At 37.3% G+C, this 24,461-nt stretch overlaps 2 long non-coding RNA genes across 3 annotated transcripts in view; one reads left to right on the top strand and one right to left on the bottom strand.

The window, feature by feature from the left end:
* LOC104006543 (uncharacterized) overlaps positions 1-24,461 on the bottom strand; it is a 495,672-nt gene that overhangs the window by 358,792 nt on the left and 112,419 nt on the right. The gene's annotated exons all lie outside the window — the stretch shown is intronic.
* LOC107974834 (uncharacterized) lies at positions 11,196-12,318 on the top strand. Its single transcript, XR_001717879.4, has 2 exons — positions 11,196-11,799; positions 11,905-12,318. It is a non-coding gene; the product is annotated as an uncharacterized LOC107974834 (long non-coding RNA).

Below are 24,461 nucleotides of genomic sequence, written 5' to 3'. Positions count from 1 at the left end.
CTAACCTTGAACATCCAGCCAAGACTTCAATTAAATCTCCATTTTTAGCTTCACCGGCTCTGAAAGCATCAACATATCGTTTATCCAAAGCAAGGGCGTAGTGTGTATGTGTGTGTGTGTGTGTGCGCGCGCACGTGGTGTGTGTGTAAAAGTTATTTATCTAATAGCCACAAAAAAAAATCTTCAGGTAAAGCAGCAATCGACTATTTATAGTGCTTTCAAGTATATTTCCAAATATAATATGAATATTCTTGCAAGCTCCCAAAGTATTTCTTGCCTGTATATTCATCAAAGTGCTGGAAAATTACACAAGAGCAATCAGATAAGGCAGTTAATATGGCTGGCACCAACCCGACTGCTTTACTCCTCCCTCTATGATTAATTACAACTAAATTGATGTTACCAGCAATGATTAATTTACAACTTAGGTGCAAAGTAAATGAACAAAGCAAATTGGAATTGGCACTAACAATTTCTGAAGCCTCAGCAAAGAACCCACATCATGATAAGCTATTATGCACAGAAAACTTTCTCTCTAAAAATGGTTAAAATACATAGGTGTAGTCATTGGTTTATTTTTAAATATAGGTATATTTTCTTAAATCTTCTCAAGCAAAGTTTAAATATCAAAAATAACCTTAGATTTTTGTACTTGGATATACAGCAAATAAATGCGTGGGAAGAAAAATGTCTCAAGTCTCATTTACCTAAAATAAATGCAAAATGTTTTCTTCTATCCCCATCTTTTAGCATTGGTTTTAAGACTTTAGATCAGGTTATATAGATAAAAGCCCACATGTGGCCCAATAGTGTGTATTCTGAGCCAGTTTTCTATTACCAAAAATGAAAAGAATTCTAATATTCCACAAAGCTGTTAAACAAAATGTAGCTGAGAAGCCCTGGCACACAGAGAGCTTCCTGTGAGATTGCCCAGTAGAGTTTCCAGTGGGTTCTCCTGAACAGAGCAACAGCAATCTAATAAGGGGTTCCTCCTCCTGACTGCTGCACCATTATATTTACTTATAGATCCAAGCACATAGGAGAACAAAAGCCTGAAGGATGGCATTATTTCCCCCAAATAAGCTGAGACACCAGTCCAGAAAATGTATTGATGATGACCGTGCACTCAAATGGAGTTGAGATGGAGCATGCAAATACATAATCTCTTTGCAGAGGGAGGGTAAAGTTTCAATCCATCAGATATTTTGAAGAAACACAGAAACGTAATTATGAGAGCCACTGAAATTCACCTACTCTTAACACATGATTTTTACTATAAGCAGCCTGGGGGCAATTGATTGACCCAGAAAGGGGCGGGGTAGGGGCCAGAACTAGGCTGTGGTTTGGAAAATGCTCTCCTCATTTAAAATCAACAATGTGTGTTCTCACCCTGCAGCACTTACAAAATTCCCAAATAACATCATTTAACCCAGTCAAATGCCTTTTTCTATTTCAAACAAGATTTTTTCAGAAGACATGTAACTCAGCTGAATTGGAGGGGATAAGCAGTTAAGCTTCCCAAAGATTTTTGCTTGCATTTCTCAAAGCAAAGACCATATTTTAGTTATTTATTTCAAACACATAGAATAGTGACACGTGGCATTAAGAGTTGCTTGGATCATTCTTAGTGGAATAACTATATGTTTTATTCTTTAAGATTCAGAATTGCTGGACAAGGCATGGTTAAGAATGATGAATTTTTAAAAAGAGAATATGACAGCTATCTTTATCATTTCTAATTAACCTTTGGCCAGAATTTTTCACTACAAAGATACATGTACATCTTAATTAGGACATAAAATATTATTAACGTCTAATATTTCTTTTGGACAGTTAAAATTTTTTCAAGTGCCTTTCAGGTGACATTTCTTATACATTTGAAAAGATCTATTTTGATACTGTTAAAGAAAATGGCTTTGTTAGCTGTAAACCTTAGGTTTGACCCTAAAAATACTAGAAATGAGCTGATAAAAGCTGAAGTTAAGTGACTAAATAATTTTTTAAGAAATTTATGGCAATAGGTGGGATTACTCAGAGGAAAGGTGAGTAAGAGAGTAGAAAACAGAATCAGCCATAAAATGTGAAACTATCCAATAAATTAAATATCTCATTATTTTGCTAAAACAGATCCAGTTTTGAGCAAGGATGGATATTAAGCCTGACTTTCATATTTCACTGTGCAGGGTGGCACTCTCATCTCCTCCTCCCCTTCCACATTTGCCCATTCTAAGGGCTCTAATACTGCCCACCTCCTTACATGCATTACTTGAGCACCTGAAGCACTCTTTGTCAGCTTTTTGTGGAAAGCTTGTCTAAGTTCAAAGCAAAAACTAGGAACTTTACTTCAAAAGCTTGGCTATACTTTTATTTCAATATCTTCAGATTAAGAAAAAAAACTTTCTGAACAAGAAGGGTCTTGTTCCTTTTATCATGTACCATGGATACTTGCTCTTAATTTAATTCCCTTTATGACCACATTTGTGTGGCTCTGTTTTCAAGGAATTCAGAAGTGAACAAAAGACAGAGAGCACTATTAGGAAATTTAAAATCTGGTTTAAAAAAAAAAACAAAAACCTTGACATATACAGGTATACCTCAGAGATATTGCAGGTTTGGTTCCAGACAACAATAAAACGAACATAGCAATAAAGTGAGTCAACCAAATTGTTTTGGGTTCCTAATGTATATGAAAGTTATGTTGATACAAATGCACTGTGCAATAGCATTGTGTCTTAAAATATATATGTATACCTTAATTTAAAAATAATTTATTGCTAAAAAAAAAAAACAATGATCATCGGAGTCTTCTGCAAGCCATAACCTTTTTGCTGGTAGAGGGTCTTGCCTCCATGTTGATGGCTGCTGACTGATCAAGGTGGTGGTTGCTGAAAGGTGGAGTAGCTGTGGCAATTTCTTAAAATAAGATGGCAATGAAGTTTGCCACATCAATTGACCCTTTCTTTCCCAAAAGATTTCTCTGTAGCATGCAATGTTGTTTATAGCGTTTTACCCACAGTAGAACTTCTTTCAAGATTGTAGTCATATGTTTCAAACCCTGCAGCTGTTTTATCAACTAAGTTTATGTAATATTCTAAATCCTTTGTTATCATATCAATGATGTTCACAGCATCTTCACCCAGAGTAGATTCCAACTCAAGAAACCACTTTCTTTGCCCATTCATTAGAAGCAAATTTTTCATCTGTTCAGGTTTGATTATGAGATTTCAGTAATTCAGTCACATCTTCAGGTTCCACTTCTGGCCTCTTGCTATTTCCACCACATCTGCAGTTACTTCCTCCACTGAAGCCTTGAAGCCCTCAACGTCATACATTTGAATTGGAATCAACATCTTCCAAACTGCCATTAATGCTGATATTTTCACCTCCCCTCATGAATCACAAATTTTCTTAATGACATTTAGAATGTATACTTTCCAGAAGTTTTTCAATTTACTTTGCCCAGATCCATCAGAGGAATCACTATCTACAGCAGCTATAGCCTTAAAAAAAATGTATGTCTTAAATAAGTCTTGAAAGTTGAAAGCATTCCTTGATCCATGGACTACAGAATAGATGTTATGTTAGTAGGCACGAAAACAACATTAATTGTTAATTTCCTTATACAACTCCATCAGGACTCTTGGGAAATGAGATACGTTGTCAATGAGCAGCAATATTTTGAAAGAAATATTTTTGTCTAAGCAGTAGGTCTCAACAGTGAGCTTAAAATATTCAGTAAACCATGTATAAACAGATATGATGTCATCCAGGCTCTCTGGCTTCATTTATAGAGCACAGGCAGAGTAGATTTAGCAAACTCTTAAGGGCCTTAGGATTTTCAGAATGGTAAATGAGCATTGGCTTCAACTTAAAGTCAGCAGCTACATAAACCCTAACAAGAGAGTCACTTGTCCTTTGAGGATTTGAAGCCAGGCATTGCCTTTTCTCTAGCTGTGAAAGTCCTAGATGGCATCCTCTTCCAATAGTAGGCTGTTTCTTCTACATTGAAAATCTGACTAGTGTAGCCACCTTCATCAATGATTTTAGCTAGATCTTCTGGATAACTTATTGCTTCACCTTGCATGGTTACTTTCATATGTTATGGAGACAGCTTCTTTATTTTAACTTCATGAACCAACCTCTCCTTGCTTCAGATCTTTTCAAACCTGAATGTTCCTCATCTCTCTCAGCCTTCATAGAATTAAAGAGAGTTAGGGACTTCCTCTGGATTAGGCTTTGGCTTAAGGGAATGTTGTGGCTGGTTTGGTCTTCTATTCAGACCACTCAAAACTTCATATCAGCAATAAGGCTGTTTCACTTTCTTATCATTCATGAGTTCACTGGAGTAGCACTTTGAATTTCCTTAAGAAACTATTTCTTTGCATTCACAGCTTGGCTAACCGGTTTAAGAGGCCCAGCTTTTGGCCTATCTCGGCTTTTGACATGCCTTGGAAACTAAGCTTTATTATTTTTAACTTCTGATTTAAAGTGGGAGACATGCAACTCTTCCTTTCACTTGGACACTTAGAGGTCATTTTCAGGTTATTAATTGGCCTAATTTTAATATTATTGTGTCTCAGGGAATAAGGAGGCCCTAAGTAGGAGGGAGATGAGGATCAGCTGGTGAGTGGAGCAGTCAGAAGACACACATTTATTAAGTTTGCCATCTTATATGGGTGTGGTTTGTGGGCCCCATGACAATTACAATAGTAATATCAAAGATTATTGATTATGAATCACCATAACAGATAAAATAATGATGAAAAATTTGAAATATTGCAATCATTATCAATATGTGACATAAAATGAGAAAATGCTGTTGGAAAAATTAGGCCAACAGATTTGATCTATGCAGGGTTGCTACAAACCTTCAAATCTTTGTAAAATCTGAGAAGTGCAATAAAGCACAATAAAACAAAGTATGCATGTATACAAATTGGAAAACATGCAAGTTCTATAAAGAGGCACACACAACACTGCACAAACAGTGTTCTTTGTGTCATTCAGGTGGCAAAGCAAATAGCAGTTGTAGATCCAAAATGTTACAATCTGGCTCCTCCTAATCTGGTATTTATTTTTTAAATGGAATGAGAGCCTCCTTCTTCAAGATGCACACACATTATCATATTTTTCTATTTATACAGCATGATAATTCATGCCTTTTTAATGATAAAAGGAAGAATTAAAGACAGAAAATATTACACAAGTGTGTAGTACACCTTTGGCTATTTAAGCCATATGATTGGAGGGAGAGTGAGTTTGATGTTTCAAACCTATTTTATAGCACATGTGGCTGTATTTATGCAAAGCCCATGTACTACATTCTTAGGATGCTTACTTTGTTCTAAGTCACTAATATAATTTTAGGAAATAGATGAAACTGAAAAATAAGTAAGCCAACTGATAAACGTTGTTTCCTTTCCTTGGATACTACTGTAATCATGTTATCCACCGGTTAACGTATTTTTTGACTAATATAGATTCATTTATTGACTTTCAGAAATATTTTGTAATTCAGTTGTAGATAGTTTTTGTCAATTAAGGGTCATAGATCTTAGCCTAGTTAAGACATTAAGATTGGTACTACTCTTCCTTTAAAATGTACCATAACTTGTGCTTCTTCAAAATCGTTGCCAAGCTTAGGTGAACATTTTCTCAGGTGTACATGAGCTTTCTGCTATAGTAAACCTCCCAGCCTAGTGTTTACAGATCTTTTTTCTCATTTTTCAGCTACTTCTGGTTTTCAATCGTTGTCTCCCTCTTTCCTGTGCTAAACTGCAAACTCTGGAAGAGCAAGCAGGCATTATTTCACTTCCACAGTGCATTGAGTACCAAGAACACTGAGGGCACTTATTCTCAAATAGGTATAATGTGGATTCACAAACGTCATACAAAATCATCCTCTTCTAACATTATTATGACAATTCCCTCTAGCTCTAGGTACAATGGAGGGAGAAACAATAATTTATAAAAATAAGTAGAAGAAAGAATTTTCCACCATTCCTGAGGCATTAATAATGTCTTCTAGCATGTGAATGCGTGTCCACGACTCAGTATGTGTCACTTCCTGCTAATTCATTGAGCGGGTCCAGCATTTCAAGTATAAAACAAAAGACACAATTGAACCTTCCAGAGTCTTTCACAGAGTGCCCTACTCCCTTTCTCAGAAGTACCTCAGTACTCCCAAGGCTTCTTGCCATAGCCATGTCTCAAGCAATTGTTTTAAGCTGTTTAATTAATAAAGTCACTTAAAGGAATCATTGTGCTCATGGATACTACTTATTAAACTTAAGATAACCAACTAGATTTAATCCCTGAGTTCAAGGAGAGGTTAACATGCAGCCCTTTAGTCTTCCCAGCTAAAATAAAGACCAAGACGGCAACAGATAGCTAAATCAGGTTTCCCGCTTCCGGGCATCGAAATGCTCACGGAAGAAAGAAAAAAAAAAAAAAAAAAAAAAGTCATACCATTTAAAAACAATTGACTTCCATACAAAAATAACTCCATACTTCCAAAATGAGAGTTTTATAAATGAATTAACAGGTCTAAACAACAACAGAACAAAAGCCTGATCTGCAAACTAGAGAGTATCATTCAATTTATTCTTTTTTTCATTCACATATACATAAAAGATGCGAGGCTATTAATAAAATAGAAATTAATTTTAAGAGTCTGAAGATTTTAGAAAACATTACTATGTTTCCCTGTTAAGTATTGCCCGAACAATTTGTATGTTTGCCTTCCTTGAGATCTTTTTTTTTTTTTTTTTTTTTTGAGACAGAGTCTCGCTCTGTCTCCCAGGCTGCGTGCGGTGGCACCTCTCTGCTCACCGCAAGCTCTGCCTCCCGGGTTCACGCCATTCTCCTGCCTCAGCCTCCCAAGTAGCTGGGACTACAGGTGCCCGCTACCACGCCCAGCTAATTTTCTGTATTTTTTAGTAGAGACGGGGTTTCACCATGTTAGCCAGGATGGTCTCAATCTCCTGACCTCGTGATCCCCCCACCTCGGCCTCCCAAAGTGCTGGGATTGCAGGCGTGAGCCACCACGCCCGGCTGAGCTCTTTATTTTTTTTTTCTCAACTTTTACTTTAAATTACAGGGTACATGTGCATGATGCGCAGGTTTGCTACATAGGTAAGTGTGTGCCATGGTAGTTTGCTACACAGATCAACCCATCACCCAGGAATTAAGCCCAGCATCCATTCGCTATTCTTCCTGGTGCTCTCCTTCCCCCCTCCCCCACTGACAGGCCCCAGTGTGTATTGTTTCCCCCAGTGTGTCCAGGTGTTCTCATCATTCGGCTCCCTCTTATAAGTGAGGACATATGGTGTTTGGTTTTCTGTTCCTGGGTTAGTTTGCTGAGGAAAAACAGCTTCCAGCTCCATCCATGTCCCTGCAAAGGACATGATCTCATTCCTTTTTGTGGCAGCATAGTATTCCATGGTATATATGTACCACATTTTCTTTATTCAGTCTATCTTGATGGGCAATTGGGTTAGTTGATTCCATGTGTTTGTTATTAAACTAAAGAGCTTCTGCACAGCAAAATAAACTATCATCAGAGTGAACAGACATCCTACAGAATGGGAGAAAATTTTTGCAATCTACCCATCTGACAAGGGTTTAATATCCAGAGTCTACAAGAAACTTAAATTTACACACACACAAAAACAAACAACCCCATTAAAAAGTGGGCAAAGGATATGAACAGACACGTCTCAAAAGAAGATATTCATGTGGCCAAAAAACATATGAAAAAAAGCTCAACATCACTGATCATTAGAGAAATGCAAATAAAAAACCACAATGAGATACGATCTCGCTCCAGTCAGAACGGCAATTATTAAAAAGTCAGAAAACAACAGATTCTGGTGAGGATAAGGAGAAAAAGGAATGCTTTATACTGTTGGTGGGAGTGTAAATTAGTTTAACCCTTGTGGAAGACACTGTGGTATTCCCCAAAGACCTAGAGGCAGAAATACCATTTGACCCAGCAGTTCCATTACAGGGTACATACCCAAAGAATTATAAATCATTCTATTATAAAGATATATGCATGCGTATGTTCACTACACCTCTTTATTTTCTTAACAATCTATGATAAACTTTCTTACATTCTATTCTTAAGTTTTTTTGGCTTTAGATTCCTAAGGTATTTTATTTTCTGTTACATAAGGTGTTCTAGAGTTCATACTCAAGTATGAACTTTCAGAGTAAATTTCTGTAAGTTTACTAAAATATTTTCTGCAATCAGAATATAAAACTGTACACATTGTTTTATTTATTCATTGTATTTAACAATTTACCAGTCATCTGTAAAATTCCAACCTACTACATTATTTGAAAATATGTACTACTCATTTCTTATAGTTCTAGCATATGCTCTTCCTTCATTTGCAATTTATTTTTCTGTAATCAAAGTATTGACTATGGCCATAGAGGCAGATTAACATTTTAATATAACTGAAAGCCAGGTTTTTAGAAATAAGGAAGAAAGAAGCAGTCTATTCTTCCCTTTCTTTTCTCACCAACCTATAAGAGTATTTAGGGTCCTGGAACAGTATCTTGGTTTTAACTACCTAAAGATCTAATGCTGAGGATGCTATTGCCCTGATTGCTCCACGCAGCCTTTCACACATAACAGTAAATTGGCCCCACATCTACCCATTCATGATCTACAAGTCAATTGACTCTTCTTTTTTTTTTTCTTTTTTTTAAGAATCTCATCAGTAAATGATTATATTTTTCTTTTGGTAAAGAAGAACCAACCCCACCTTTCAGTTCAGTTCAGAAGCTTTTTGCTCTCCCATCCAAATGGGCTTTCTTGGACAGGAGTTTTATCTTGAATACCAAAATGCTTCTGTCCCAGAAACCAGGAAAGAGCCATAACAAAGTTCTGGGTACTAGACTTTTAAAGTATAGGGACTAATAAATTCACTAACTTTCCCATCTTTCTTCTCAGCTCTTGCTCACAATGCTCCTAGAGATTGGTAACAGCAATTTCCAATGTCCTAATGCTAGACAAAACTTGACTGACTCTTGCCAGTGTCCTTCTTGGAATTGGAAGTGAGATAAATCCAGTTTGGGGGAAGCCATTTTTGAAGCAGGCAAAGCTAGCCTTCAAAGAGGGAAAGAAGACTCAGCTTCAGAGAGAGATGGTGCTATGGATTAAATGGTTTGTTCACTCAAAAATTGATGTTGAAACTTAATCCCTCCAAAATTCTGGTGTTGCCAATGTGGTAGTACCAAGAAGTCTGGCCTTTAAGAAGTAATTTGGCCATGAGGGCTGCTCCCTCATTAACGGAATTAAGTTTCTTTTAAAAGAGGCTTCATGCAGCACAGTGTTCACCTACTTTGCTCTTCCCCATTTCTGCCATGTGAGGACACAGCATTCCCCTCCTCCAGAGGATGCAGCTTTCACCAGACACCAAATGGTGGTGCCTTGGTCTTGGATTTCCAGGCCCCAGAAGTGTGAGAAATAAATGTCTGCTCTTTATAAATTACCCACTCAATAGTACAGTAGTTCCTTCCTTATCCACAAGTGATACATTCCAAGACCCCCAGTGGATGCCTGAAACCACAAATAGTACCGAACTTTATATACTGTTTTTTCCTCTCTATACATACATGTTAAAGTTTAATTCATAAATTCGGCACAGTAAGAGATTAACAATAAATAATAATAAAGTAGAAAAATTATAAGAATATAATTTCACCAATAGCAGATTCATTCTTACTGTAGATCTTAGCAAGCTCAGCATATTAAGAACTTTCATCTTTTCACTTAAAGGAAGCACTATATGGCTTCTCTTTAGCAAATGCTAATTTCTAGCATTACTACTTTTGCACTTTGGGGCCATTATTAAGTAAAATAAGTATGACTTAAACACAAGCACTGGGATACTGCGACAGTTGATGTGATAAGAAGATGGCTACTAAGTAACTAACAGGCAGGCAGCATAGACCGCATGGACGTGCTGCAGAAAGGGATGCTTCACGTTCAAAGTGGAACGAAACAGAACGGCATGAGATTTCATCACACTACTCAGGATGGCATGCAACTTAAAGTTTATGAATTGTTTATTTCTGGAATTGTCAATTTAATATTTCCAGACTATGGTTTATCATGGATAACTGAAACCATGAATAAGGAGGTACTGTGTCCGGAATTGGTGGGTTCTTGGTCTCACTGACTTGAAGAATGAAGCCGCGGACCCTCGTAGCGAGTGTTACAGCTCTTAAGGTGGTGCTTCTGGAGTTTGTTCCTTCCGATGTTCGGATGTGTTCGGAGTTTCTTCCTTCTGGTGGGTTCGTGGTCTTGCTGGCTGAGGAGTTAAGCTGCGGACCTTGGCGGTGAGTGTTACAGCTCTTAAGGCAGCATGTCTGGAGTTGTTCCTTCCTCCTGGTGGGTTCGTGGTCTCACTAGCTTCAGGAGTGAAGCTGCAGACCTTCATGGTGAGTGTTACAGCTCATAAGGCAGTGTGGACCCAAAGAGTGAGCAGCAGCAAGATTTATTGCAAAGAGCGAAAGAACAAAGCTTCCTCAGTGTGGAAGGGGACCCCAGTGGGTTGCCACTGCTGGCTCCCGCAGCCTGCTTTTATTCTCTTATCTGGCCCCACCCACATCCTGCTGATTGGTCCATTTTACAGAGAACAGAGTGGTCTGTTTTGACAGGGTGATGATTGGTGCGTTTATAATCCCTGAGCTAGACACAAAGGTTCTCCGTCCCCACTAGATTAGCTAGATACAGTGTCCACACAAAGGTTCCCTAAGTCCCCACCAGAGTAGCTAGATACAGACTGTCGATTGGTGCATTCACAAACCCTGAGCTAGACACAGAGGGCTGATTGGTGTGTTTACAAACCTTGAGCTAGATTTGGAGTGCCGATTGGTGTATTTACAATCCCTTAGCTAGACATAAAGGTTCTCCAAGTCCCCACCAGACTCAGGAGCCCAGCTGGCTTCACCCAGTGGATCCTGCACCAGGGCCGCAGGTGGAGCTGCCTGCCAGTCCCACGCAGCGCGCCCGCCCACACTCCTCAGCCGTTGGGTGGTGGATGGGACTGGGCACCGTGGAGCAGGGGGCGGAGCTTGTTGGGGAGGCTCCACTGCACAGGAGCCCACGGAGGGCGGGGGAGGCTCAGGCATGGTGGGCTGCAAGTCCCGAGCCCTGCCCCACGGGAAGGCAGCTAAGGCCCAGCGAGAAATTGAGCACAGCAGCTGCTGGAACAGGTGCTAAGTCTCTCACTGCCCAGGGCCGGCGGAGCCAGCCCGCCCCTCCGAGTGCTGGCCCGCTGAGCCCACGCCCACCCGGAACTCGCGCTGGCCCACAAGCACCGTGCGCAGCCCCAGTTCCCATGGGCGCCTCTACCCCCACACCTCCCCACAAGCTGAGGGAGCTGGCTCCGGCCCCGCTCCCACAGTGCAGCGGTAGGCTGAAGGGCTCGAGTGCCACCAAAGAGGGAGCCCAGGGAGAGGAGGCACTGAGAGCGAGCGAGGGCTGCCAGCACGCTGTCACCTCTCAGTACAACTGGATTCTGTTGTAGCAGCATAAAATGAACTAAGAGAGATGGTATTGCCATTTTCCTTGGCTTCCCTGACAGATTTTATGCTTTCCAATCTCAGTCTCTCATGAAGCTCAACTTTGTTTACTTCCGTTGGATTCAATAAGACACCTTGTAGTACCCCTCTTCTGTGAACACTAGCCCTAGAAGCAACATACAGCCATTTTCTTCCGAGCTCTGTCACATTCTTGGGAGACAACACAGCAGCCGTAATTATGTGCTCAGGGAATTTCAAGTATGGCCATTTCTTAGTCTTCAGAAAAAAATATCTGTTCCCTTTCTCATCTCTTCTGTCATCACTGTCTCCTCAATAATACCAACTTCTCTCTTCCCATTCTAGGTCACCCTACCATGAACCTCTCAAATGCCTAAGCTTTCTAAACTGAAAAAAAAAAAAAAACAGGAAGACAACTGACCTCAGGCTGTTTCTGCTTTGACCCTGCAACTAAACCATGCTAAGGCAGGGAAGACAAAATGCAACTATTTTCAGGATTGGCAAGGGGAAAAATAGAAAACAATGTGAATTACTATCAACAAACTATATAACTTTGATAGTTTAAGTATATATCTGTTACTTGCAAATGAAAAATTATTGACTAAGGGAAAAGATTATTGAAAATAACTAATGGCAGTTTTCACCGCATCATTACCAGAGTCAAGTCTGATGAACAAAGTGGTGTTCAAGACGGGTAATTCTGTTTGGGGTCCAAAATGAGCTGTAACTCTAAAGTAATTAAACTGACATTAATAATGACTTGCAAGCTGCCTCTTAAATCAATTCCAAACCATGGAAATAATTATATAGCTACCTAAAACTACTAAAATCAATAGATTTTATTTGAATATAAAATTGCAGGTGATATGCTTATGCTCCTTTTCTTTTCAATAGTTGCGTAATGTCACATCTCACTCACTATTCAACAAATGTTTGTTGAATTCCTATGTGCCAGAAACTATTCCGGGCACTAGGGAGACTTTGATGAATAAAACAAGAAAACAAATAAACAAAAAATGCTTGCCCTCATGGAGCTTACATTTCCATGGATGGCAACAACAAAAAACAAAATAATCAAATCATATATCATGTTGCATGTTGTTAAGTGCTATGGAGAAAAATGATTCAGAGCAAGGAGCAAGGTTAGAGGAGTGGGGACAGGAGACGAAGGTCTAAATAGAGGATGTCTCATCACAGTGACATCTGAACAAAGAGATAAAAGAGATGAGGATTAAAAACCATGAAGAGTATTTTAGAAAGAGATCAGTAAGAGTGGACATGTGTTACATTTTGGGCAGCAAGAAAGCCAAGTGGCTGGAAAAGATCAATAATCCATTTACAGATGAGTAAGAGTCCACGTCAAGCATATCTGGGGAAAGAAGATTGGGATTTAAATTCTGGATACATTAAGTTTTCATACTTAGTAGACAATCAAGTAGTATTAGTCTAAAAATCAGGATTGAGCTACAAACTAAAAATTTTGGGAGCCATGATTCTATAAAATATTCAGATTTTGATTTTATGTCCCAGACTTAATGAAGTTATCAACTAACTTACAGAATTTAGTCTAATAGTGATACGATTTCTGTTCAATAGAAAACTTGGTCTATTATCCTGCAAAATATTAACCCGTTTTGTTTCTAACCCTGAAACTTATTCTGCAATGTAAATCTGATGCTAAATCTGGAGCTAGTGTAGACTTCACAGGTTGAGGGCACAGTCCTCCATTAGACTCTTTTTACTTCAGACACTTGCTGCATTCTCCAAGGTTGCCAGGTCATCCTCACTTATGACCAGCTGGCTACAAGTGTGGAGGTTCCCACTATCTCATAAGATTTGATAATTGCTAGAATGACTCACAAAACTCAGAAAAGCACTATATTTACAATTACAGTTCACTATAATGGATACAGGTCAGGACCATCTAAATGAAGAGACACATAGGCAAACACAAACACAAAATTTCTTTGTCCTCAGGATGCATCACCCTCCTGGCACATAATTGTGTATCATCAATCAGGGAAGTCCACCCAAGTTTTGATGTCCAGAATTTTTATTGGGATTTCATTACACAGGCATTGTTGATTGAATCATTAACCATGAACTCAGTCTCTAGCTTCCTTCCACTCTTCAGAGGTCAGGTTGATGTCATCTGGCTCAAAGCCCCAACCTTCTAATTATGGGGTGTGTCTTTGTAGAATGACCAGTCCCTGTACCATAAATGTCTAGGGGGTACACCATGAGTCACTTCATTTGCATAAATTCAGGTGTGGCCCTAGAGGCTCACCGTGAATAATAAAGACTCTCTTGCCATTCAGGAGTTTCCAGGGTTTATAAGCTCTCTCAGGAACCAGGGACAAATATCAGATGAATTATTTATTATGCAACATATTCCATATTAAATTGCTAAAATATATAGCTCTTTAAATATTTATTGAACTAGCTTTAACATCTTACTGGTTCCCTCATTAATAAGGGTGATAAATGTTGAAGATGTATTCATTATATATTTGCATAAACTCATGAGTTTTTGAAAATCAAACATTAACAGTAGCATTAAATGAGATAACCAACAGAGTAAATCAAGAAGAGAGATGGTCCAAGGAATGACCCTTCAGCACCCCAAATTAAGATTTAAGAGATAAGAAGCAATCAGCAAAGTCGTCATGACCCAGGAAGAAAACCAAGAGAATGTGCGCAGCTGGAACCCAAGCAAAGAATGTAGTTCATAGAAATGAATGATCAGCTATGTTGAATGCTGCTGATACATCTAGTTAAATGAAGACTGAAACATCCTCACTGGATTTGGCAACTTAATGGTCACTGGTGATCATGAAAAGAACACTTTTGAAAATGGGGAGGTAAAGAACATTTGGGCTGGGTGCAGTGGCTCACACCTGTAATCCCAGCACTTTGGGAGGCTGAGGCAGGCAGATTACTTGAGGTCAGGAGTTCGAGACCAGCCTGGCCAATGGGGTGAAACCACGTCTCTACAAAAAATACCACAAAATTAGCCTGGCATGGTGGCACACACCTGTAGTCCCAGCTACTCGGGAGGCTGAGACAGGAGAATTGCTTGAACCCAGGAGGCGGAGGTTGCAGCAAGCCAAGATCACGCCACCACCCTCCAGCCTGGGCTACAGAGTGAGACTCTGTCAAAAAAAAAAAAAAAAAAAAAAAAAAAATTGGAGTAGGTTTAAGAGAATGATGAAACAATTTATTATTATTCAGCCATTAAAAAGAAATGAAGTATTAATGCATGCTACAACGTAGCTGAAAATTGAAAATATTATGCTAAGTGAAGGATGTCAGACACAAAAAGGTCACATATCATATGGTTCCATTTATGTGAAATATACAGAATTGGTAAACATATAAAGAGAGAATACAGATTAGTTGTTTCCAGGGTCTAGGAAAAGAGGGAATGGAGAGCCACTTCATTAAGAAGGACCTAGAATTTTCTTTGGGGATGATAAAAATGTTTTTGGAACTAGACAGAGGTGGTGGTTGCATAATATTCTGAATGCAGTAAATACCACAAAATTGTTCACTTTAAAATAGTTAATTTATATTAAGTGAATATCACTTCAGTAAAAATAACAAAGAGAGAATGAATGGAGTGAAGCTGGAGACAGTGAGTATAGACAGGCTCCTTATAAGAGATTTACTGTAAGGGAAATCAAAAAGTAAGCTAGAGGGATGTGGGGTCAAGTGAGGGTGTTTTATTTTACTTTTTAATGGAGGAAATAAGAGCATTTGTAGGCTGATGGAAATGTCCCCATACAAGGGGAAAAAATGGATAATGTAGAAAAATGAAGAGAGATAAAGAATTATTCTATTTTCCATACATTTTGTTTTCATTAAAATGCCAAAAAAAGAAGCATGCCTTTCAAAATCCTCTTATGTAATATTAAGCCAAATATTGCTGGTGTCTAATCCTAGCTCTGCCACTATCTTGTTCTGTGTCTTCATAAAGTCTCCCAAATCCTCAAAAATATAAAATGAAAGAACTGAACTAGATTATCCTTAAGTATCTTCTCAGTCCCAAAGTTCTGTATTCTCTAATATTCACTGATTTATTATTAGATCTAAGAACAGCTTTATAAAGCCTGCTTTCTCCATGTTCATATCATTGGAACTCCACAAACTTCCTATAAAAAAATTCAAAGTGATACTGATTTATAGCAGATTAAATGAAGAGAACCACACAAGATGAGCAGAGAACTCAAGACAAACTAGATGCAATCAGAGACATCTGGGTGGATTTACCACCACAGCTTAAAAACATCTGGGCAATGTTAGTACTCCAGTTCTGGAAATCATACATTCCTAAGTCTGACATTATTTTGGATGAGTAACTTGTATCCTTAAGCTACAGATGCCTCATCTTGGCAAGAAAACCTAATAAGCACAGGAAAAAGCACAAGAGGAAATAAAAAATCAGAACATTTCTAGCATGCAATAGTGGAATATCTTAATGCAAAAAGTTAGATCTAAATACTAATTATGTGGTTTTGATTTATAGTCTACAGATATTTGATAACCTACTGACACATCAAACTCAATTTGCCTGAACCCAAAACATTACATTTCCCACAATCCTGTTCCATGTGATTTGCCAGTCTTCATTGCTGTTCTCACCAGTAGCCAGGTTCAAAACTTAGGAATCATTTTTGACGCTTTCTTCCTTTTTAAGCCCCTTTCCTACATCTAGTCATTTGTTGAAGCCTGTTAATTTCTATCCCTATCTCATTTCTGGCTCCCTTTTCACAGTATTACTGCTACTCTCCTTGCTGACTGCATGCTGCCTGTATCCCAGACCGCCACAAGCTTTTCCTAACCACTCTATCTGCTCCCCACATTCCAGTTCATACCACTTTGCCAATAAATCCTCCTGGTTGGCAAAACTAATCTTCGTAAAACTGTGCTCAAGAAGACTCAATGTCTGTCCCCAATGAAATTCAGATCACAGATGGAATTGAGCACCAATGCCTAAAGCTCAAAGACAAATCCTGAAATGTGGCCTGATCCTTATTTCTCATATGCCTGGATAAGCACCTTAACCACCTCCAAAATGAATGTATTCACATTCATATCTTGGCATGATGATAATGGTTTTTTGTTTTTTTTTTTTTTGATTCAAGGTCTTACTCTCATATTCTTGTTGCCAGGCTGGAGTGCACTGGTGTGATCTCAGCTCACTGCAGCCTTGACTTCCCAAGCTGGGGTGACCTTCCCACCTCAGCCTACTAAGTAGCTGGAACTACAGATGTGTGCCACCACACCCAGCTAATTTTTTTAATTTTTGGTAGAGACGGTTTTGCTATATTGCCCAGGCTGGTATCAAACTCCTGGGCTCAAGCAATCCACCTGCCTCAGACTCCCAAAGTGCTAGGATTACAGGCATGAGCCACTATGTCTGACTTGATAATAGTTCTTAAAATATATTCTTGTCTCTTTTTTTTTCTATCTAGTGTAATTACTTATTGAGAAGAAGCATTCATAATCAGGGAGAGGATTCAGATAACTACAGCAGAACTGTAAAGAGAAAGAGTCACTGCTCAGTTTTGATGTCAAAGCTGGGTCAGAAAGACACAGAGGGTGAAGGCCTTAAAATTAGAAGCTCTGGAATGTCCTTGCTCTGACCTTGGCCCACAAGAAATAGCATGACCTCACTTTTCCCATCAGGTGCTAAATAAACCTAAAAGAAGGACCCTTTTCCGAGAAAGCACTGTATGATTTTGGAAGGAAGAATATAAGTCCCTTGAACAGGCAGGTAAGACCAACAAAGGTCAACTCTAGAAACAGAAGATAGCAAAATTATCCTTTAAGGAGGTTGGTTTTGTTACCTGCAGGGCACATGGTTTTACTTCACTGGATCTACCCTACAGAATCTCCAATAAATTACACACAGGTAACCAATGCTTTTGGAGCCTTTTGGCTTTCTTAATGACATTCAAAGAGGTGCTGAAGACAGTATCAATGTTGTCACACAATTAAATCAGTGATATTTTCATCTGACAACCATATGCTTAGATTGCTGCAATTTATCCTTGAGAGAAAGGAAATGACAAACTTCTAGGAGGTCATGTTATAGTATTGTTTATGAACAGTGCTCATGTTGGTATATAATTTGGGGTTTCATTGTTTAGTATTGCTCTGTAAGTTAGCTGGAAAAATTACCTCTTCTGGACGTAGTGCTGAGGTATAATAAACACCAATTATTAGAAACAAAAAGAATTGTTAATGTCCCCTTGTCACACTGGTTAAAAAGTTCTTAGTTGTTCAAATGTAGATAAAATAAACTATGGAGAAAGGTTGTGAGACAACCACTTATGACACCGAAAAAAAAAAAAGATTAGCATTCATAAAATACTATAAATTTAATTATTTTAGCACTTAGTCAAATTGGTATACAAATTATGAAAAAGAAAACAGACATCAAACTACAAAGGTCAATTATTATAAACCAGTTGACTAACCCTATTGACCTGTTACTAATAATTAAAGGCAATTGAGCTAATCCAAGCTTTTTTTAAAAAAATATAGAAAATTTAAAAACACAGTAAGGCCTAAATTGTGGTTCTGACTCTGAACACTGACATAGCACTTGAGATTTTTAAAATATATTTTATTCTTAAAGAAACTCCAAAAACTATCTAAGGAAGATGTTATCTGCCCCATTTGATAAAGGACCGAATTGAGAGCAGGAAGGAGGAGCTGTGAGTCCCTCTGGAGTGGCAAAGCCATGAATTGTAGGGCTGAGAAGGTGAATGCAGTCCTCTTGATTCATTCCCAGACTTGAATTACTGGGTTTGCTTATCTAGAAGGATCAAATTAATCAAATAGTTTCTTTCCTTTCGCTATCATTAGACAGCCTAAAAGACAAAATTTAAAAGAGATGTTTTTCAAGAGATTTTAATTTTCTATATAATTTGGTAAATGATAAAATATTGTTGAGAATTACTGACTGTCAAGGTTGCTGACAGTTAACAGGCAACTTCGAGATCATTTGGACGTAACAGGCAGCTTCATTCAGGATCATTTGGTGGTGAGTTTTTTTTTTTCTTTCTTTCTTAGTTTGAAGTTGTGGTGATAAGATGGATAAGGTCATTTAAAGATGGTGACATGTGGTATCCGTTAACAAATGTTGGGTCATATTTAAAACATGCTGAGAGCAGCACAGAGGCAGGAACAAAATGTTCTTAGCTTCTCAAGCCTAGTATCTCTTTTACTGTATAGATTTCCATCAATTGGTTCTATTAGGTAAATTAAATCTGACCTTTATAACCCAGTAAAGGAAAATATAATTTAAGAGTTTGTGAGCATGGGACTAGGGAAAAAGAAAAGCATCCACTGTGCAAAAGAGGATTTGTGAAATAATCACACAGAAAACTTCAAATAATGCCCAAATGTATGTACTTCTGGTCAATTCCTTTGGGGCAACCAAAGGGAATAAGAGTTTTGTTCTTTATTAGTTTGCTTGGGTTTTTCTCTTTAAACTAAACCTCAGAGCTGGAAACTAATTCCTTTCTTTTGGTCCAAGTTCTCCCTAGAGAATTATCAATTTTTGCAATCAATACATACTGATAGCAGCACGCAGGACAGCAAAAGCTCAAAGAGACAAGTATTCTCATATGCTGCCATAGAGGTGTCAGTTCTAGCTTTCAAGAGGAAAGTTTCCTCTGTTTTTTTCAAGGGTCTTGAAAAGACTCATAAATTTTGTCCTGGTGTTTCCACCTTTAAGAATTTACCTACAAAAAAGCAAGGGATGCGCTAATGATTTCTATAAAGGACTTGTTGTCATAACAATTGAAAACAATGTCCCATAACAGGAGAACAGTTAAATGATAGTATGCCTTTATAATGGAATAAAATGCAACAATTACAATCAGGTTTTCCAGGATGCTCCCATCTTTTAATCAAGTTAGTCATGCATCATAGGGATACATTCCGAGAAAAGCATCATTAGTGATTTTGTTGTCGTACAATCATACACCTAGATTGTATGGCCCACTACACATCTAAAATATATGGTATAGCCAGTTGCTACATGGAACAGTTCTTAAAACATATTCTTGTCCCTTATGTCAAGATTGTCAATTATTTTGACAATCAAGATATCAAATATTTTGTTAAAATTCCTATGCAATAAAGCTATAAATTGCCATGCAATTATAACAAAGTGGTATTTGTATATTTAAACTCATATAAACATAGAAGTTACAGTAAAAATATGGTACTATAATAATATGGGATCACTGTCCCTTGTTTACTGAAATGCCATTATGTAGTGCATGACTATATATATATATATATATATAGTCTGGATTTTATATATATATATATAGTCTGGATTATATATATATATATATCTGGATTTATATATCTGGATTAAGAGAGAATATGAGGCCAGTCACAGTGGCTCAGGCCTGTAATCATACCAGTTTGGGAGGCCAAGGCAGGCAGATCACTTGAGCCCAGAAGGTTGAGACCAGCCTGAGCAACATAACGAAACCTCATCTCTAACAAAAAAAAAAAAATTACAAAAATTAGCCAGGTGTGGTGGTTCATCCCATAGTCCCAGATACTTGGGAAGCTGAAGTGAGAGGATTGTTTGAGCCTGGGAGGTCAAGGCTTCAGTGAGCCAAGATCATGCCACTGCACCCCAGCCTGGGCGACAGAGTGAGACTCTGTCTCAAAAAAAAAAAAAAAAGAGAGAGAAAATAGAAGACATTTTCCAGAAAGTTAACATGTCTGGGTCTAGATAAATGATGGGGTTATCGGTGGCTTTATAAATGTTTCAGAATAGACGTATTACTTTTGTAATCCAAAAGAAAGCAATAATTTTTTTTAAATTGTATTTAGAGCAGCAGTCCCCAACCTTTCTGGCACTGGAGACCAATTTCATGGAAGACAATTTTTCCACGGACCAAAACTGGGGAGATGGTTTCAGGATGAGTTAAGCATATTACATTTATTGTGTACTTTATTTCTATTATTATTACATTGTCATATATAATGAAATAATTATACAACTCACCATAATGTAGAAGCAGTGGAAGCCCTGAGCTTGTTTTCCTACAACTAGATGGTCCCATCTGGGGGTGATGGGAGACAGTGACAGATCATCAGGCATTAGATTCTCATAAGGAGCACGCAACCTAGATCCCTTGCATGCACAGTTCACAGTAGTGTTTGAGCTCCTATGAGAATCTAATGCCACTGCTGATCTGACAGGAGGAGGAGCCCAGGTGGTAATGTGAGAGATGGGGAGCGGCTATAAATACAGATGAAGCTTCACTCACTCACTCACATCCTGCCATGAAGCCTGGTTCCCAACCGGCCACAAACCAGTGCTGGTCCATTCCCCAAGGGTTGGGGACTCCCGTTTGAGAAACTATTTAATGGAATTAGTAATCTTAAAGATTATTTTGAAGGGAAGAGCCAGATACTAAGCAGTACATGCAATAATTCTATTTTCATGAAAAATACATGTTTTAATACAAAGAGAATAAGGACTGAAAACAATAAAATGTAAATAGTATCTGGGTTAAATAGTTATTGGTAATATTTATTACTCTATATTTTCCTTATTTTCCAAACTTCCTCAAATTGATTTTTTTAATTATTCAATTTATGTTTCCCCAGCTTTAATAATGCATAATTGACAAATTAAAATGATATATATTTACAGTATACAACATGATGTTTTGATATATGAATACATTGTGAAATGACTAAATAAAGCTAATTAATAGATCCATCACCTCACATACTTATCTTTTGCCGTGAGAACATTTAAGATCTAATCTCTTAGAAAGTTTGAGTATACATTATTTATAACTATAGTCACCCTGCTATACAATAAATCTCCAAATCTTACTCATTTAGTCTAACTGAAGCTTTGTGTCTTTCAAACCACATCTCCCCATTCCCCCAAACCCTGGCCTCCAATTTCCTATTCCCTGCTTCTGTGAGTTCAACTTTTTTAGCTTCCACATAAAAGTGAGATCATGTAGCATTTGTCTTTCTGTGCCTGCTTATTTAACTTAGCATAATGTTCTCCAGGATTATGTGTGTTTTCACAAATGACAGGATTTCCCTCTTTTTTAAGGCTCGATAGTATTCCATTACCTATACTACATTTACTGTATCCATTCATTCATCCATAAACACTTAAGTTAAATCCGTATCTAGAATAGGCTGGCTATTGTGAATAATGCTGCAATGAATGTAACAGTGCAAATAAATTTTGACATTAATTTCATTTCCTTTGCATATACACCCAGTAGTGGGGGTTGCTAGATTATATGGTGGTTCTACTTTTAATTTTTTGAGGAGGCTTATGCTGTTTTACTGTTTTCCATAATGACTATACTAATCTACATTCCCACCAACAGCCTCGCCAACACTTATTATCTTTTGTCTTTTTGATGATAGCCATTCTCCCAGGTGTGAGGTGATATCTCTTTGTGGCTTTGATTTACATTTCTTGCTGACTAGTGATGTTGAGCATTTTTTCCATATGCCTGTTGGCCATTTTTATGTCTTTTTTTTTTTGAAAAATGTCTACTCAGACCCTTTGCCCATTTTTTAAATCTTATTTCTTTTCTTATTGAGTTGAGTGCCTGATATATTTTGTATATTAACCTGTTATCAGATGCATAGTTTGAAAATATTTCCTCCCATTCAGTAGGTTGTCCCTTCACTCTGTTAACTGTTTCCTTTGCTGCATAAAAGTTTTCTATTTTAAGGCAATCCCATTTCTCTATTTTTGCTTTTATTGTCTGTGCTTTTAGAGGCAAAAAAAAATCATTGCCCAAATCAATACCAAGTAGCTTTTTTCCTGTTTTCTTCTAGTAGTCTTATAGACTCAGATAGTTTCGGAGGCTCAGGTCTTATGTTTAACTCTTTAATCCATTTTGAGTTTATTTTTGTATAAGATGCGAGATAAGATTCCAATTTCATTCATTTTGACATGGATATTCAGTTTTTCCCATACAATTAACTGAAGGTGCTGTTCTTTCTCCATTTTATGTCCTTGGTACCTTTGTCAAAGGTCAATTAACTGTAAATGTGTGGATTTATTTTGGGGCTCCCTATCCTGTTCCAATGGCCTATGTGTCTGTTTTCATGCCAGTACCATGTGGTTTTGATTTGTATAGGTTTGTAGTATATTTTGAAATCAGATAGTGTGATGCCTCCAACTTTGTCCCTTTTGCTCAAAATTGCTTTGGCTATTTGGGATTTTCTTTGGTTCTATATGTATTTTAGGATTTCTTTTCTATGTTTGTGAAAAACGTAATTGGAATTTTGATAGGGATTGCATTCAGTCTGTGGATTATTTTGGATAGTATGGGCATTTTAACTATATTAATTGTTTCAATCCATGAACACAGAATATCTTCTCATTTATTTGTGTCTTTTATTTCTTTCATCAATATTTTATCATTTTCAGAGTATATATATTTCACCTTTTGGTTAAATTTATTTCTGAGTTTTTTTTAATGCTATTGTAAAAGGGATTGTTTTCTTCATTTCTTGAATTGTTCCTTGTTAGTATGTATAAACTCTACTGATTTTTGTATGTTGATTTTGTATTCTGAAACTTTACTGAATGTGTTGATTAGTTCTAACAGGTTTTTGGTGAAATCTTACCAGTTTTCTATATATAAGATTACATCATTTGTAAACAAAAGCAATTTTACTTCTTCCTTTCTGATGTGAATATCTTTCATTTCTTTTTCTTGCTTACTTCATTTGGCTAGGATTCCAGTACTATACTGAATAGAAGTAGTGAGAATGGGCATTTTTGTCTTATTCCTGGTTTCAAAGGAAAAGCTTTCTGCTGTTCAACGTTGAGTATAATGTTTGCTGTGGACTTGTCATATATGGTGTTTATTATGTTGTGACCAATTTCTTCTACCCTTAATGTGTTAAGAGTATTTATCATGAAAATATGTTGAATTTTGTCAGTTGCTTTTTCTGCATCTATTGAGATGATCATTTGGCTTTTTTCATTCTGTTAACATGATGCATCATATTTATTGATTTGCATTTGTCACACCACTCTTGCACCCAAGGGTAAATCCTATTTGTTATAGTGTATGATCCTTGTCTGTGCTATTTAATTCGGCTTGCTAGTATTTTTCTGAGGACTTTTGCATCTATAATCATCAAGGATAGTGGACTGTAATTTTCTTTTTTACAGTGCCCTTGTTTGGCTTTGGTATCAGGGTAACATTTGCCTTATAAAATGAACCTGATAGTGCTTCCTCTTCTTCAATTTTTAGGTAGAGTTTGAAAAGAATTAGCATTAATTTTTCTTTAAATGTTTATTAGATGTTACCAGTGAAGCCGTGAGGTCTTGGGTCTTCTTTGATGGGAGTTTGTGAATACTCTTTCAATATACTTACTTGTTATTGGTCTGTTCACATTTTCTTTCTTCATGATTCCGTCATGGTGGTTGTACATTTCTAGGAATGTATTCATTTATTCTAGATTGTCTAATTTGTCAGTGTATAATTGTTCATAGTAGTCTTTTATGATCCTTTGGATTTCTGTAGCATCAGTTGTAACATCTCTTATTTGTCTTCTTTTTTTCCTTAATTAATCTAGCCAAATATTGATAAATTTGTTTACCTTTTCGAAAAACCAATTCAGTTTCATTATTCATTTCTATTGTTTTTCTAGTCTCTATTTCATTTATTTCTGCTCTGATTTTATTATTTCCTTCCTTCTGCTGACATTGCACTTAATTTGTTCTTTATTTTCTAGTTCCTTGGGGTATAAAGTCAGGTTTCTACTTGAGATCTTTTTTTTTTTTTCAATATAATGGGTTTATATTTAATATAGCACTTCTCATTAGGACGATGTTACTCAGTTAATATAGTTTTTTT

The sequence above is a fragment of the Pan troglodytes genome, chromosome 4 (assembly GCF_028858775.2).
Source record: "Pan troglodytes isolate AG18354 chromosome 4, NHGRI_mPanTro3-v2.0_pri, whole genome shotgun sequence".
Lineage (NCBI taxonomy): Eukaryota > Metazoa > Chordata > Mammalia > Primates > Hominidae > Pan > Pan troglodytes.
The sequence above is the reverse complement of the archived record's forward strand: the minus strand, read 5'-3'. Positions and strand labels throughout refer to the sequence as shown.